The sequence below is a fragment of the Scomber scombrus genome, chromosome 20 (assembly GCF_963691925.1).
Source record: "Scomber scombrus chromosome 20, fScoSco1.1, whole genome shotgun sequence".
NCBI lineage: Eukaryota > Metazoa > Chordata > Actinopteri > Scombriformes > Scombridae > Scomber > Scomber scombrus.
The window spans coordinates 2,640,803-2,656,763 of NC_084989.1; the positions used below are offsets into that span (position 1 = coordinate 2,640,803).

The window sequence follows — 15,961 nt, forward strand, 5'->3', positions numbered from 1 at the left end:
ACCTCAGTATTTCTAATATTCTGACTACAGCTGTAATTATGAAGAGTGATTGTGGTGAATGTAAAGGAGGACTTACAGTTTATATGGTGTACATTTAGAGTAGTGAGACATACATTCATCAGCATGGGCAGAAATGAAGCTATTATCCTATATTCTCATAAAAGTGCCTTAAAACCCCAATATTCTATAGTTTGAAACTACTGGCTGTCAATCTGTAGTTTATCATTGGATCTATCAGCCTGTGTGTGTGTGTGTGTGTGTGTGTGTGTGTGTGTGTGTGTGTGTGTGTGTGTGAGTGCGTGCGTGCGTGTGAGTGCGTGTGTGTGTGTGTGTGTGTGTGTGTAGAGTACTGTTACTCCATAAAAGTGAAATAATATTATTACCAAAGTTAGGTCATGTTTTAAACTTTTGAATTACAGTATACCTTGATGTAAGTCATATTGGTTGGTAACTGACTTTTAACTTGTGCTTTTTCACCGTTAACCGGGCTCGTTCTGCGTTCTGCGCATGTCCTCTGCTGTCCATTTACAGAACCGGGGGCTGAGAGAGCGAGAGAGAGAGAGAGAGAGAGAGAGAGAGAGAGAGAGAGAGAGAGAGAGTTATTAGGGGATCCATGGAGCATGTCACAGCACCAGTGTTTTCTATGTCTTCTTGTCCACGATGCACTTTAGGATTGCAATAAGATGCGTGTGTGTTTCCAGATAATCACTTTCCTCCTCGCCGTAAACTTTTACTGCCAGCCGCTCCGAGCTCAGGGTGAGTGTGTCTGTGATTCAAGTCTAATACTGCTGTCTGTCTGCTTTCATACATCTGTTAACTTCACATGCTGGGGAAAAAAGAACAGAAGTTTGCATAGCGGAATCTTAAAGCTTTTCTTTACTTGTTGACGCTTCAGGTCGGGACTAACCTGTTGATTCAGTGACAGCAGGCATCCTGTTGACCCGACACATCTCTCTCTGATGATTTACACGCCAAACTCTATCATAAAAACTCTACTATGTGATATTTCCTTGCTGTTTAGTGGACATGGAAACCTCTCAAACACGTTATTGACATGTATTCCGATTAATACAAGTGTTTTGGTAAATTCGGGTAAAAAATAATCCAGCAAGCAGCCACTTTCTTTATTAAAATCTATAGTTTTTGAGTCGTTTACAGCGCCAGCTACCGCCCACCACGGAGGTAGTAGGCGTGAGATGATTGTGGGAATAACGGAGAAAACTATTGTTAAAGTTTCAATTTCTATAGGTTTTGTATATTTAATGAAGGTCGAATTAAAGAGAGCATCACTAAATACTCACTAAAGCAGTATATGTATTACTTTAGCAGTATTTGTTCAGTATGTGTGCGTATATGTGTAGTAACATGTATAACTGAGGTAGATGTTAGCTTAGTAGTGAAACGTCTTCCACATTAGCCGCTGAGCTTTAACTAACAGTAAACAGTAACGCTGTTAATAATACAAATATCACACTCAGGTTTACTTCTTTTAATAAGTGTTAGAATAGTTTTATAACGTTATATTGGCTCGGCTCGTCCTTGTGTGAGGAATAACCGGGAATAGGAAGGAAACAGATGTGACATAGCGGATCAAGAGGAAAAAAAGGAAAAGTGAGCAGGGACCGTTAAGTTACCGGATGCCAAACCTAGTGAACTGTTCAGGCTTTTTTACTGTGTCCCTACTATTTATAACTTCAGACAGCCGATAGTATAACACTTAACATGTTTTATGAATAAATACCATACGTTCTTTAATTCGGCATAGGGTGGATTAGGGTAATATGGGACATTGACTGATGTGGGACAGTTTTCTATTCAATTATTTAAAAGCTAACTAGTATATGTGCACTGTGTAAGTTATATTATTTAAAAACACACGTGAACATACAGCCTACTCGTTTTTTTTTAACCTAAAAAGAAAGTTGTGGCAGATGTAAAGCTGCTTTCTATAAATCAATGTATTTCTAAGTCTAAAATCTAGTGTCCCACATTACAAAATCTACAAAAGGGAACATTAATATGAAAAAGTGTCATGTTCCTTTTGAGTACAATATCCAAAAACTGTCTTCTGATTTAACAAGCAAACATCTCAGGGATTTCATAATGATATAAGGTGTTGATATAATGTGTTGGATTCATATGTAAATAAGGTAAACAACATTACCCTAATCTACCCTTACCTTAAACACGTTTACTCACTTAAATGAACTGTTATTCCCACGTATTTCTTCCTCTAAAATACACCTCAGTAAGCACTTGTAAGCCGCTTGCTTTAAGTTACGTTAATATAAATTGATAGTGATATCAATATTGAATGTGTAGTCCATCTGTCACATGTGTTTCACTTGCTGTTAGACTACTGGGACAATGATTAATGTGGGACAACTAGACTCCAGTGCATTTATCACTTTTTCTATTCAATTATTTAAAAGCTAACTAGTACATGCGTACTGTGTAAGTTATATTGTTTAAAAATGTACATACAGATTGCTAGTTTTTTAACCTAAAAATTGTAAGCCTACTGATTTAAACGACCAAATATGAGTATGCACATTTCAGAAAGTTTTACAAAAATGTATACAAAGTAGATAAGGCTGCTTTGTATAAATAAAAGTATTTCTAAGTCTAAAAACTAGTGTCCCAGATAATAAAATCTATAAATTCTGAAACTATTAATATAAGTGCCATGTTCCTTTTGAGTACAATATCCAAAAACTGTCTTCTGATTTTAACAAGCAAACATCTCAGGGATTTCATAATGATATAAGGAGTTGATATAATGTGTTGGATTCATATGTAAATAAGGTAAACAAGTCAGAATTGCAAAAAAATGTCCCACATTACCCTAATCCATCCTATAGGAAATAAAACTGCCTGATGTTTTGAAAGGAGTCTGGTCGGTGTGAATGAATAGTGTATCAGCCTTTGAGGGGTTGCTAATGAATTCACTGGGGCTCGTTAAAGCTGTTAGACAAACACAGAGGTGTGTGTGCACGTTGCTGTAAGACAACTGCCCTTGAATTTGCTCTCACTTGTTAAATTGGCTGAGTCAACACTCACATGTCACTTTGTACACTGTTGCGACATTTTTTGGAAGCCTTCTGGAGGAAGTCCTTCAGGTGTTCTCGCTCTTTAATATCATTTCTGGTCATTGTGTGTCTATCTCAGCCTCCTTTAGCCAGTGTTTTATCTGAAAGGGGGCTCGGGGCAGGGTTATAAATTGGTCTAACATGCTGGTGGGTAGGTCTTTGATGTTCGGTCCACATGGGTGCAGGATGTGGATTTGCTCTGGCTAAATATCACTTTGTACGGTTTTTTTTTTTTGTTCCTGACACATCTGCCTGGAACATGAAAGCAACACGACTCTTAGATCCTCATTTGGGGTGCACATTGTCTCCCAGAGGCTTGTGACAGTAAAAAAAAAGGCATCTCAGAAAATCCCTAAAAAGCTTGTAGGTGTGATAAACAGCGCCGTGTGGAAAAGTGGTGATGAGCCGCTTTAGGAAGATAACAGCTTTTTCTTCTCTCTCTGTCATCCTCCCTATTCTACTAGTTTGTATTGAAATTCCATACATTTTTTTTTTTTTTTTTTTTGCCTCTTTAGAGTTTTGCGAAACTTCTCCCCTTCATTTTCTTTCATGTTGCGATTTGGTTATGGAGGCTAGCCGTGAGAGAATGCATCTGGAACCAATTTGACTCCTCAAAGCAGAAGGGGAAGAGAGGAGGGGAAGGAGGGAAGTGAACGGCAGCCCTTTTTCTTTCCATGTCCACTGTGAACAGGCATGGGCTTGAGTCCCGCAAACCTAATTATAGTTTTTGCGAACACAAGATTAAAGTGTAGCATACAGAGAATGAATTTTCTTGGCTATCCCTCGCTATAGTGATTGTTGAATTGAGTATGAAATGTTATGTTTCTGTTCCTAACCGTTGCCAGTGTTTCGTGAAAGCTAAATATAAAGAAAGAGAAGTGCAGCCAATGAGAAAAATGTCATCGTTTCTCATTTACGTGCATGAGGGTGTAAAGAAAGAGTTAAAAATGATTTTTAAAATGTTCAGAAAAGATAATAATTCATGTTGTAAACTTTCAGCTTACATTGTTTGAGAATCTCAGCCGCTATGCTTTGTTGTGTTCCCCCGAGAGTCTGATTTCAAAGCGCCGCGCTGCTATCGAAAGGCAGCATCAGCAGTGTGCTCATAGCTGAGGTTTACATGCTAGTAAACAGTGCAGACGTTTGGCTCTCACCGTGCAGAATACGCTGAACGTTACTTTACACCTCGCCAGCCAGCTGCTTGTTACAGTCATTAGTGATACTTAGAAATCTGCTGTGTGCAGTAACACACACAATGCTTCTGTTTGTGGCCACACTTAATAGTGTTTTAATTCCACTGACTGATGGTAAGCACACGTCTTAGTGCTGGAAGAAGTATTCACATCCTACTTCAGTAAAAGTGCCAAAACAGCACTGTAAAAGTAATCCATTACAAGTTAAAGTCCTGCATTACTATAGTAAAAGTACTGCAGTATTATGAGCGATGTAGTATGCAGTATTACAGTAATAGTACTGCAGTATTATGAGTGATGTAGTATGCAGTATTACAGTTAAAGTACTGCAGTATTATGAGTGATGTAGTATGTAGTATTACAGTAAAAGTACTGCAGTATTATGAGTGATGTAGTATGCAGTATTACAGTAAAAGTACTGCAGTATTATGAGTGATGTAGTATGCAGTATTACAGTAAAAGTACTGCAGTATTATGAGTGATGTAGTATGCAGTATTACAGTAAAAGTACTGCAGTATTATGAGTGATGTAGTATGCAGTATTACAGTAAAAGTACTGCAGTATTATGAGTGATGTAGTATGCAGTATTACAGTAAAGTACTGCAGTATTATGAGTGATGTAGTATGCAGTATTACAGTAAAAGTACTGCAGTATTATGAGTGATGTAGTATGTAGTATTACAGTAAAAGTACTGCAGTATTATGAGTGATGTAGTATGTAGTATTACAGTAAAAGTACTGCAGTATTATGAGTGATGTAGTATGCAGTATTACAGTAAAAGTACTGCAGTATTATGAGTGATGTAGTATGCAGTATTACAGTAAAAGTACTGCAGTATTATGAGTGATGTAGTATGCAGTATTACAGTAATAGTACTGCAGTATTATGAGCGATGTAGTATGCAGTATTACAGTAAAAGTACTGCAGTATTATGAGTGATGTAGTATGCAGTATTACAGTAAAAGTACTGCAGTACTATGAGCGATGTAGTATGCAGTATTACAGTAAAAGTACTACAGTATGAGTGATGTAGTATGCAGTATTACAGTAAAAGTACTGCAGTATTATGAGTGATGTAGTATGCAGTATTACAGTAAAAGTACTGCAGTACTATGAGCGATGTAGTATGCAGTATTACAGTAAAAGTACTGCAGTATTATGAGTGATGTAGTATGCAGTATTACAGTAAAAGTACTGCAGTATTATGAGTGATGTAGTATGCAGTATTACAGTAAAAGTACTGCAGTATTATGAGTGATGTAGTATGTAGTATTACAGTAAAAGTACTGCAGTATTATGAGTGATGTAGTATGCAGTATTACAGTAAAGTAGTGGTTTGGTCCTCTGACTGATATATTATTATATATGACATCATTAGATTATTAATAGTGAAGCATCAGTGTTAGAGCAGCATGTTACTGTTGTAGCTGCTGGAGGTGGAGCTAGTTTACACTACTTTATATACAGTTAGCTAGTTTAGTCCAGTGGTTCCCAACCTAGGGGTGGGGCCCCTCCAAAGGGTCAGCAGATAAATGTGAGGGGTGGTGAGATGATTAATGGGAGAGGAAAGAAGAAAAAACTAAGTTCTGATACACAAATGTGTTTTCAGTTTTTGGACTTTGTCTCTAATCTTTGATTTTTGCTGAAATATTGGATCATTTGAACATTTATTGAAATGAAAGCATGTGAGAAGTTTAGAGGGAAAAATCACTATTTGGTGGAGCTGTTAACAACTCATAGACATCTGAAATGTGAGCCGACTACACACTGCTTTTTGGTTTCATCTTTAACAATGTGTTGTATTTTAAAAGCTTGTTATATTATCCATTGTGTCAAATCTTCATCTGAAAAGTAACTAAAGCTGTCAAATAAATGTAGTGGAGTAGAAAGTACAATATTTCCCTCTGAGATGAAGAAAGTAGCATCACATGGAAATACTACAGTAAAGTACAAGTACCTCACAATTATACTTTAGTACAGTAGTTGAGTGAATACTTAGTTACTTTCCATCACTGTTCCAATGAGATACACAGTATGCAGATACACAGAAGCTGAAATACATTATAACCATTATGACCAAATGACGGTAGACATTTGCATCATCTTATGTTATTGTTATATTGCTCAATACTAGTGGACTGTCAGAGTGGTTCAAAGATGAAGGAGACACGAGATATATAAAGAATAGTCTTTACAAGTTGGCACATGGTGTAAATGTTAATGTGAAAGCAAAGAAGTGAGGTTAAAGAACATATTTCACTGAATATCAGATTAAACAACAACATACTGTAATATTTCTGTGACTTCTGGATGTACACATTCAGCAGACATGGATGAATTGATACAAGTCAATATTTGAATCTCAAATTGAATATTTCAAATGTTATTAAGCTGATTAACCAAACTGGAACAAGCAGTGATTAAACTATGTTGTTATATAAAGATTTCTATATAAAAGCTGTATATTTATCAGTAGGCTGCCTGTTATATGCTGAAATAGGGCTGGGTGATAAAATCAAGTATCACAATATTTTTGACCAAATACCTCGATATCGATATTGCAACGATAATGTAGAGATGACTCTTGATGCTTTCACAAAATATTTACACAATAAAAATGTTAATAAATAAGCATCGGTAATGTGGATATCATGACAAAATGGGTAAAAAGTAAATAAGAGAACAGTTAGCACAGTCTGTTAAGTTCAGAAAATTACATACTTTACAGTAATGCAGCATTTAAAACCAGGAAGAGACAACTCTGATGACATATCACAATATTACCATATCCAAAATGTAAGACGATATCTAGTCTCATATCTCAATATGGATATAATATGGATATATTGCCCAGCCCTATGATTAAACATATATCTCAGTTGCTTGAAGGATACAGTGTATTAGAAAGATTTGACTACATGTCAGATCAATTCTAATCATGTCACATAGATGATTATAAATCTGCATGTATTTATAGCAAAGTGATTTATCTGTAACAAGAGGAAACAACATTTAAGTATCACTGATCTACTCACTAAAACACTAACTCAGTGGATTGTTTTTCATAGTTTTCCCCCAAAATTTAAAAAGAAAAAAGAAAAAGAAAAAGGCTTATTTTGAATGATTTATTAATTCCTTAGCAGTGAGTCCAGCCATGTTTGAGCATACATTAGCTGTGTGCCAATAATCATGTTGCATATGCAGGGACAGGGACTCACATTAACACTGAAATGGCTCCAAAATAAGATTGTGAAACACTGCTCAGAGACTGTAATCCTGTTACAAAATATGGAATTTATAAAAAAAAAAAAAAAAAACAGTCCAGGGAAACTTCTGGAAGCTGTGACAGTTGGAGAGTTCAGTGATAAATCAATGATTGCAGCAGATTAAATGACCAAAAATAAGTATCTCAGTCATCATGATTTATCTGTTGCTGCAGTCTAAACACAAAGAGACAAAGTGTTGAGCAACTTTAATCCTACTTATAATTCATATCTACAACATCAAGGATATCAGGCTTAATATCACAATGATTTTCTATTCCAGTCCCAGCCTCAGAGAGTGTGACTCTCATTAGGAGTTGTAATTAACGGTGTCTTCACAAGCTGCAGGAGGTTACACTTTATGTTGATTTCACCAGCTGTGACAGCTGTTGCCAGCCCATTTGCTCAGCTGCTGTTCATAAACAATGATTCTGGTTGGCCAAACAAGGCTGTTTGTGTGATTAATACAGAAACCCACCACAGTCCTGAGAGATACATTTACACTGGTAGTCTGTAAGTTTGATGCTGAAAATAGAGACAGAGAGCTGTGAGCCTCACTCTCAGGTAGCTCAGTGATTATACATACATATTAATAAGTAATATAATATAAGTAGAGCTGCAATGATTAGTCCGACAGAAAATTAACCACTACCTCTTTTGATGATTGACTCACTTTGATTTTGATTCTCTGATTCCAGCTTCTTTAATGTGAATATTCTTTAGTCTTCCATGACAGTAAACTCAATATCTTTGGCTTGTGAATATTTTTTAATTGCATCTTGGACTTTGGGAAACACCGATGACCATTTTTTCATCATATTCTGCTGATTGTTTTCTAGATTAATTGCTCGACTTTAGCCAGTTTTTGACTATAAAATGTCAGAACATTTCTATAATCGAGTAAACAATCAGCAGAGTTACAAACCTAAATATAACATCTTTGTTCTATTAAAAAATATGTTCAGAAAGTGACTTGTAAATGTATGTGGACCCACCAGCAAATGCATTATGTCATCTGATTCCATATACATATGCTAATTCATTCATGAGTGTGTCTGGTACAAACTTTTCTTATTTAAAATGAAATAAACCACATATAACTTGAATCTATAGAAGAGAATTGCAGTTTAATGTGCAGCCACAGTATTGGCTATAAAACTGTAAATAGATATTTTCCTCACAGTTTTCAGGACTAACCGTTTTCATGGCTCGTGAGCTGCATTCATCACCTTGTTCAGTTGTTTGTTTGACATCCTGAGTCACAAACCACATCTGTGTCAAACATGAAATATGTGGTCAGGTGACATGAACCTTCAGGGGAAACATGGGTGATGCTCAGCGGTGCTGCTGGCACAGTCACTCTGCTGATGTCGAGTGTTTTACGTTTCGTGGTGTCAGCATTAAAATGCACATCACACCAGGTGATGAATAAAATGTCAAAATATGTCTTATTCTCAGGCTGCAACACCAGTGCAGCTACTCACTGTATTATTAAATAGAAATAAAGGGCTAGTCCTGCTATTTTCTGCTCATTTCCTGCTCTTCTCCCTGTGCTGTCATCATGTTAGAACATACCATGTATTATATATTGATTTATTTCCACCCAAATGAAATGTTTTAAATACACTCTCAGAAACACTCATCCTAGAAATGCAATTAAACTGTAATTTTGTACAATCAAACTTTATTTTCCATTTAATGTTAGACTGGATTGAGTGGCTGTGACTGACAGAACACAGATCCTACACACAGAGACAGAAATCTGTCAGTGGATCAGTCAGTGTGCTGTTGGACAGAGACACACATGGAACAGCATCAAAGATAACAGAAAAACATTTAGAATGAATCCCATATTTGGTTCCAAGGTTCTTTTTGCGCAATTTATTGAGATTTTCTGATTTGTAGAAGTGATTTTAGTTTGAAGTGGGTGTTTCATGTTGTAGATGTTTTAGTTAGAGTGTGTGTGTGTGTGTGTGTGTGTGTGTGTGTGTGTGTGTGTGTGTGTGTGTGTGTGTGTGTGTGTGTGTGTGTGTGTGTGTCACAGTGGAAGCAGACCACAGTGACTGGCTCCTATCAGTGTGATAAAGCAGTAAAAGTTACTGTGAAACAAACAGGGCTTCCTGACCCACCGCTGAGTGTCTGCTCTGAGTGGATCAGTACATCATTGTTGATCAGCCTTCTGCCACACAACCTGCTGTCTGTCCCTTTCTCTCTTTTCTTTTCTGTCGTTTATCACAATGAGTCTTTTCCAGTGATGCTTCACACTCACACAGTCAGAAACACATTCATGCAGAGCTCCGTACGACCACAGTCTCCTGCTGTCCACCATTCAGCAGCTTTACTGTGGTTGCAGCTGGTTGTTGTACTTTTGTCCAACACACATATTCACACACATATATCCAAGCACGTCTCCTGGAAATTCAGCTCATTTTTCCCCGGTTACCTTGCAGTGTGTGTCGAGCTTAATCGCTGCCTGGATTATATTCAACATTTTAGTGAATGGATAGACATGATGTACTGACTAGGCTGATGTCATGGGGCGGAGGTTTGGATGGGTGGAGGGTGCACAAAACACAGGACTTGGACTTTAGGATTCACATCCTGAGTCCTGTGTGTGGTCAGGTTTAGAACATAAGACGTCACATTGGAACAAGATTAGTGAAAGATGGTGGTTTCAGTTAAGTGAACATAAACACTGCAGACTTATCTTTAAACCAGCACCATGATCTCTCCATGACCTCATCTAACTGTGGAAAATGTCTAAACGTATACATAAAAAGCTGAGGTAAGGATTCCGGAGTGAATATTCTAGTCTAATTCAGATATTTTGGTTGGGAAAAAAATGAAAAACATTGTCAAATGGGCAATGAATTGCCAATTTTTTTAATTGGACTAATAATAATAATGATCTTCATTTATAGAGCACTTTCTAAACCCAGGCTACAACGTGCCTCACACGGAGGACCATATTCAAGCAGCAACAAGCAGATCATGAAACAAACATAAGCAAATAAAACAGATAAAACCAATTACAGCGTTGATGCAAAAGGAGCAGCCAATAAAAATCAAGTAAGTATTAGTCCCATGATGGGGAAATTCACAGTGTTAGCAGCATGTGGACGGTAACAATTAAAAAAAGCATCAATAGCAATATTGCGGGGGAAAAACATTATGTATAGACTAATATTGGTGTTAGAATAATATACCTGAGTCTGATACTGATATTGCACAGATTTTAAAGTGAAAAAAAAACACAGTTCAACTGAAAGTAATACCTGAAATATTGATATTGTTCATTAGCGTACATTAAAAAATGCAATTTGTCAATTATGTCTTTCTGATGAAAGCATGTTTTAAGAAGAGATTCAGAAGAGGTGAGTGATTTTGCTGACCCTGATTTCCTTAGGTAGTTTGTTCTTTAGCCTTGAGTTTTCAGCCTGAGGATCTCAGGCTACGTACTGGCTCGTATGCAACTAAGAGGTCAGATATATAGCACGAAAGTCGAAAGTAAGATATTAAAGACAGTTGTAATACATGGTGGCAGCCGGTGTAGGGAGGATGAACAAGGCGTGATGAGGTCACCTCTCTGGCAGCTGAGTTGTGTGAGGTCTGGAGCTGATTAATAGATGATTGGTTGGAGCAGGTGAAGAAGTTGTTGCAAAATATGAAGCATAAGGAGATGAAGGCGTGTAAAATGTTCTCTGTGTTTTTGGGAATATTTCTAAGGCTGCAGTGTCATTGTCTGCCGTTAACCAAACACTTCTCCCGAAGTCCAGTTAAACATATGCTCGTGAGTGGTCAAGTGGTCGATACTTTAATTGAATCTTTTTCAAATGTTCAGGTGCTGGCACAGACACCACAGTACCTTTTACATTTGAATCAGCCACAACAGTCCATGTGACAGTCCAGCGTGAGCCCAAACCACACCTATACTAGTCACACATCAGTGCACCCAGCGCTGCTTCCACCCAAAATAACTTGATGATAATGATACATTATTATTTTGCCGCTCCACCTTCCGCTTGCTTCCACTCTTTAATGGTTCCAGTGTTTTAGTGGAGTGCATAATAGCATGTTTTGACAGCTGACGTTCCCTGAGCTAACAAAGGCTTTATAAAGCTCATACTTAGCTTTTAAAAAATGTTTGGGTTGGCCCCCGAACCTGGATCAGGATATCCTGACTCTCATTTTTAAAATATATATATGAAAGTGATATAAATACTTGGTTGTGAAGTGAAGTACTGAGCAACTCCAGGTGAGGACACACACCTGCACACTTGGCAGGCAATTGAGAATTAAGTCTTACTTTGTGTTTGATTATATACAGAATATATCTACTAGTTAGCCCTTGTAGCAGCCTTTGAGATTTCTTTGACTGCCTGTTGGTGGTCCTTCCCTCACACTCCCATCTCCCGGAGTAGCTTGGATGTTGTCGTGGCAATGACACCTCTATAGCCTACTCCAACCAGCCGGACCTTTGCTATCCAGCCTCGCTGCCGGACTCTGAGTGCACACAAATGGAAAAACGTGGTGTTTCATGATCTAAAAATACCATATTGGCTCCAATATAAATATAAATTACGTGTTCACAACATAAGATATTCTTTCTTTTGGAATGGGAAGGGTGTCATACAGATAGTGTTGCATTAGAATAGAATAGAATATCCTTTATTGTCATTGTACAACAGGTGTCACAACGAAATAGGTACAGGGTCTCTTCCCGTGGTGCAAAATAGTCAAAATAAAAAAATAAAAAATAGTGCAAAATAAAAGTCAAAATAAAAATAAAGAAGTCTAAATAATATCTAAATAAATGTAACTATTTTACATAGTTACAACCATTAAGGCAGTTGTGCACTGCCTTAATGAGACTAGCCAGCTTCTTCAAGTCTGTCTTTTGTCAGCTAAAGTATCTCGCAACATCAACTGCAGAGACACAGTGACCGAAGTGTCTGTCAGACAGCTGAAAATGAGAAAGAGCTTTGATCACTGTGAGGAGGTAACAAGGTATTTCATGTCTACTGTTATGTTTTAAGGCCAAAACACTATGGCTGGACGATATGGGCAGGATCAATATTCACAATATTTTTGACCAAATACCTCGATATTGATATTTTGACAGTATTCTATGAATGACTATCGTTGCTTTACGGAAATATTTATGCAATGAGATTTTTGTAAAATAATCATCAGTAATGTGGATATAATGACTAAGTGGATAAAGGCAGATAATAGAACAGTCTATTAAGCTCAGAAAATGACATTTTTACTGTAATGCAGCCTTAAAAAGCAGGAAAAGACACGTATTCTATATCACCATATCACCATATTCAAGATGTAAAATGATATCTATAAAATATCACAATATAGATATAATACAGATTTCTGGCCCAGCCCTACAAAACACACCAGTGAGCATCAAAATAGCTGCCCCCATTATTTTCTATATAGGACCCCACACTGGTGGCAGCTACATACCTGTCACTGCACTTCACCTCTTCACGCATCTATTTCTAGCTTCGCCGCCTTTGAAAAAGTGCATTCTAACGCCATTTATTGTTTGTGTACCTCGGTAGATCAGCCTGGTGATTTCGTCGACCACCTTTTTCCGGTTGTCTCATGTAGCGTTTGGTCTTCCGTTCCGATCGGCAGTTGGCTGCTCTTCCCGTGTGTGTTAGAGGTGGCACTTGATGCACCTCATACAGCCTTTATAATCAGGAACTTCTGATATTCAGAATAGGCTAGTTGTCAGCTGATATTTACTGCTGGGGGAACCTTCTACTCTGAGGTCTGGAGGTAAAATAAGAAGGGGGGGTGGGGAGGTCACCACACCTGAGTAAATGTAGCTGTTTTCGTACTGGTCAACCCCCTCCCCCTCCACTTCCCTGTCTGTTCTCCATGCTCCATGTGTCCATATGTGACTCATTATGTCATTTCCCATTATACACACAGGACAGAGCAGCTCAGGTCTGTGTCCCCTTTGATTCTGCTAATTGAATATGAAATGAGGGGGGCGGGACAAACTCTACCATCTGGAAGTGTGTGTGTCTGTTAAGAGTGTGTGTGTGTGTGTGTGTGTGTGTGTGTGTGTGTGTGTGTGTGTGTGTGTGTGAGTATGTGTGTGTGTGTGAGTGTGTGTGTGTGTGTGTGTGTGTGTGTGTGTGTGTGGGTGTGTGTGTGTGTGTGTGAGTATGTGTGTGTGTGTGTGTGTGTGTGTGAGTATGTGTGTGTGTGTGAGTATGTGTGTGTGTGTGTGTGTGTGTGTGTGTGTGTGTGTGTGTGTGTGTGTGTGTGTGTGTGTGTGTGTGTGTGTGTGTGTGTGTGTGTGTGAGTATGTGTGTGTGTGACATCTGCTGTGTCCCTGATAGGATTCAGGTGTTCCGGAGGTTTGGTGGATGTGGATGGAGTGTGTGGCTGTGTGTTACCCAGTACACACCTGGTCAGCATGTGGCTGGACCGGTCACTCCTGCTCCTTATACAACAACACACACACACACACACACACACACACACACAAAACGCTGTCAGGGTCACATGATATGCTTTACATACAGTATGTGTGGTAGTTTTAAAAGATTACACCATTTTACACCTGTTGTTGTTCATTCTGCAGTTAGAGACCTTTCTACTGAGTTATCTGAGCATTCTGTATTCAACTGGTAATCTTGTATATTGAGGGAAATAAGGGATGAAAAATACACAAATTCTCAGATTTAGAAGAAGAAACAACGTTCCAGGTTCAACATGTTTGTTGCATTCCTGTAGCTGCTTCACAGTGTGTGCCGTGCTACCATCAGATTAGACGATGTTCACTGTGTTTACATGCATATAACCAGGTTAGAGTTTCATGTTTCTCCTGCAGAAAGTAGATTACTTGACCCTGTACAGGGTTAGGTGCAGTTAACCAGGATTCTAATCAGCCTTTTAAATATGTGCAAGACGAAAAGAAAAAGAGTTAAGCATCAGTATCACTGAACTAATCATTTCCATCCCTGATCAAAACTGCTGGTCATCAAAGCAGTGAAGTGTCTGACCTGCGTCCAACCCTGGTCAGGAGGATCAGCTGATGCGCTTTGACTGATACAGATGTCGTGCATTACTCTTACAGTCTGGGTAATTGTGTTTTTGACTACAGAAGAGGACATTCATGCCATAAGGAGCACAGCTCTCACTTCAGAGCTGTGTTTTCAAATTGAGGTTGTTACTGTGAAGTCAGGCTGCTGACCTGCATGTAAACAACATCGTTGTTTGACCAATTTCAACATTTTTTTAAAGATTATTTTTGGCATTACTTTATGTGACAGATGAAAGTGCAAAGTAGAGTTTTCTGGCACAACTTCACCTACTTCTAAAGTGCACAGATAAGGGGAAAAAAGTCAGATATAGACCAACATGTCTCGGTTTGTTGCCTTCATCAGAGTCATTGTACAACATATTACAAACAGCATTTAAATAGGGTCATTAAAAAGCTAAAAAGAATTTCAAAAAGGTAAAATAAAATATACAAAAAAATAACCAATTATGTGCATACAGATATGTATCACCAAGATGGGTTGGATATATGGTCATGTGACCTCAGACCAATCATTATCCCAAGTTTCTAGCTTCTGGGTTTACTTCCGTGTTATGCAGCCCACTGAATATATAAGCTCATTAGTGTTTCCCCCGTTGGCCCCACCTATGAGTTCCTGTTCGTAATTTACATTGTGATGACATCACAGCTTTTCTTGGCTCAAGTTTTACAAATATAAAACCTCCATGTATTAAAAAATCATAACAACATAATAATAAAGAGTCATAACTGACCTAGTATGCAGTTTGAGGTGTCCCGTTAATAGTTTTACAGATGTGTCTTTTACAATGGTGGTCTATGGGAAAAATGCTTTTTGGGCTGCTGGGGTTTTTTAGCCGCAATACAGTGAGTGGCCACTGGGAAAAATCAGCTAATAGGCTGAGCGGCAGTGTCCTATCAGCTCTTACAATACATCCATGGTATTGACTCGAGTATCACCCCTTTAGTTGCAAATTTCTGGGTTGCGGAACAAATATGGTGTCACTCAACCAACCCATCTCGGTAGATACTTCATTAGCTGATGAAAGTGCAGAGAGGAAAAGGAAACTGGTTGAGATGTGTTTGACATGTGGCTACCTGGGCGTCCCAATCTCTGCATTTTGACGTAACTTAATATGTCGCAGAAGATTAAATGTTCTTCAGGGCGGATATGTTACAAACATACACACAGATTGTTTATAGCAGCTTAAGAAATAAAAGATGTTCGTCATATAGTGAAATGACAAATAGAAAGAAAACAGCTGTCACAATGGCATCCAAATATGAATATCATAAAGATAAAAAAGCATTAATGACCATAAAAACAAACACACTAAGAGCATCACACACATGAACAAACACA

General features: G+C 38.0%; 1 long non-coding RNA gene across 1 annotated transcript in view; it reads left to right on the forward strand.

The window, feature by feature from the left end:
* The first annotated feature begins 598 nt into the window (after nt 1-598).
* LOC134002545 (uncharacterized) overlaps nt 599-15,961 on the forward strand; it is a 46,917-nt gene continuing 31,554 nt past the window's right edge. Inside the window, exon 1 of the long non-coding RNA XR_009927611.1 lies at nt 599-756. This is a non-coding gene — a long non-coding RNA (uncharacterized LOC134002545). The remainder of the gene's footprint in view (nt 757-15,961) is intronic.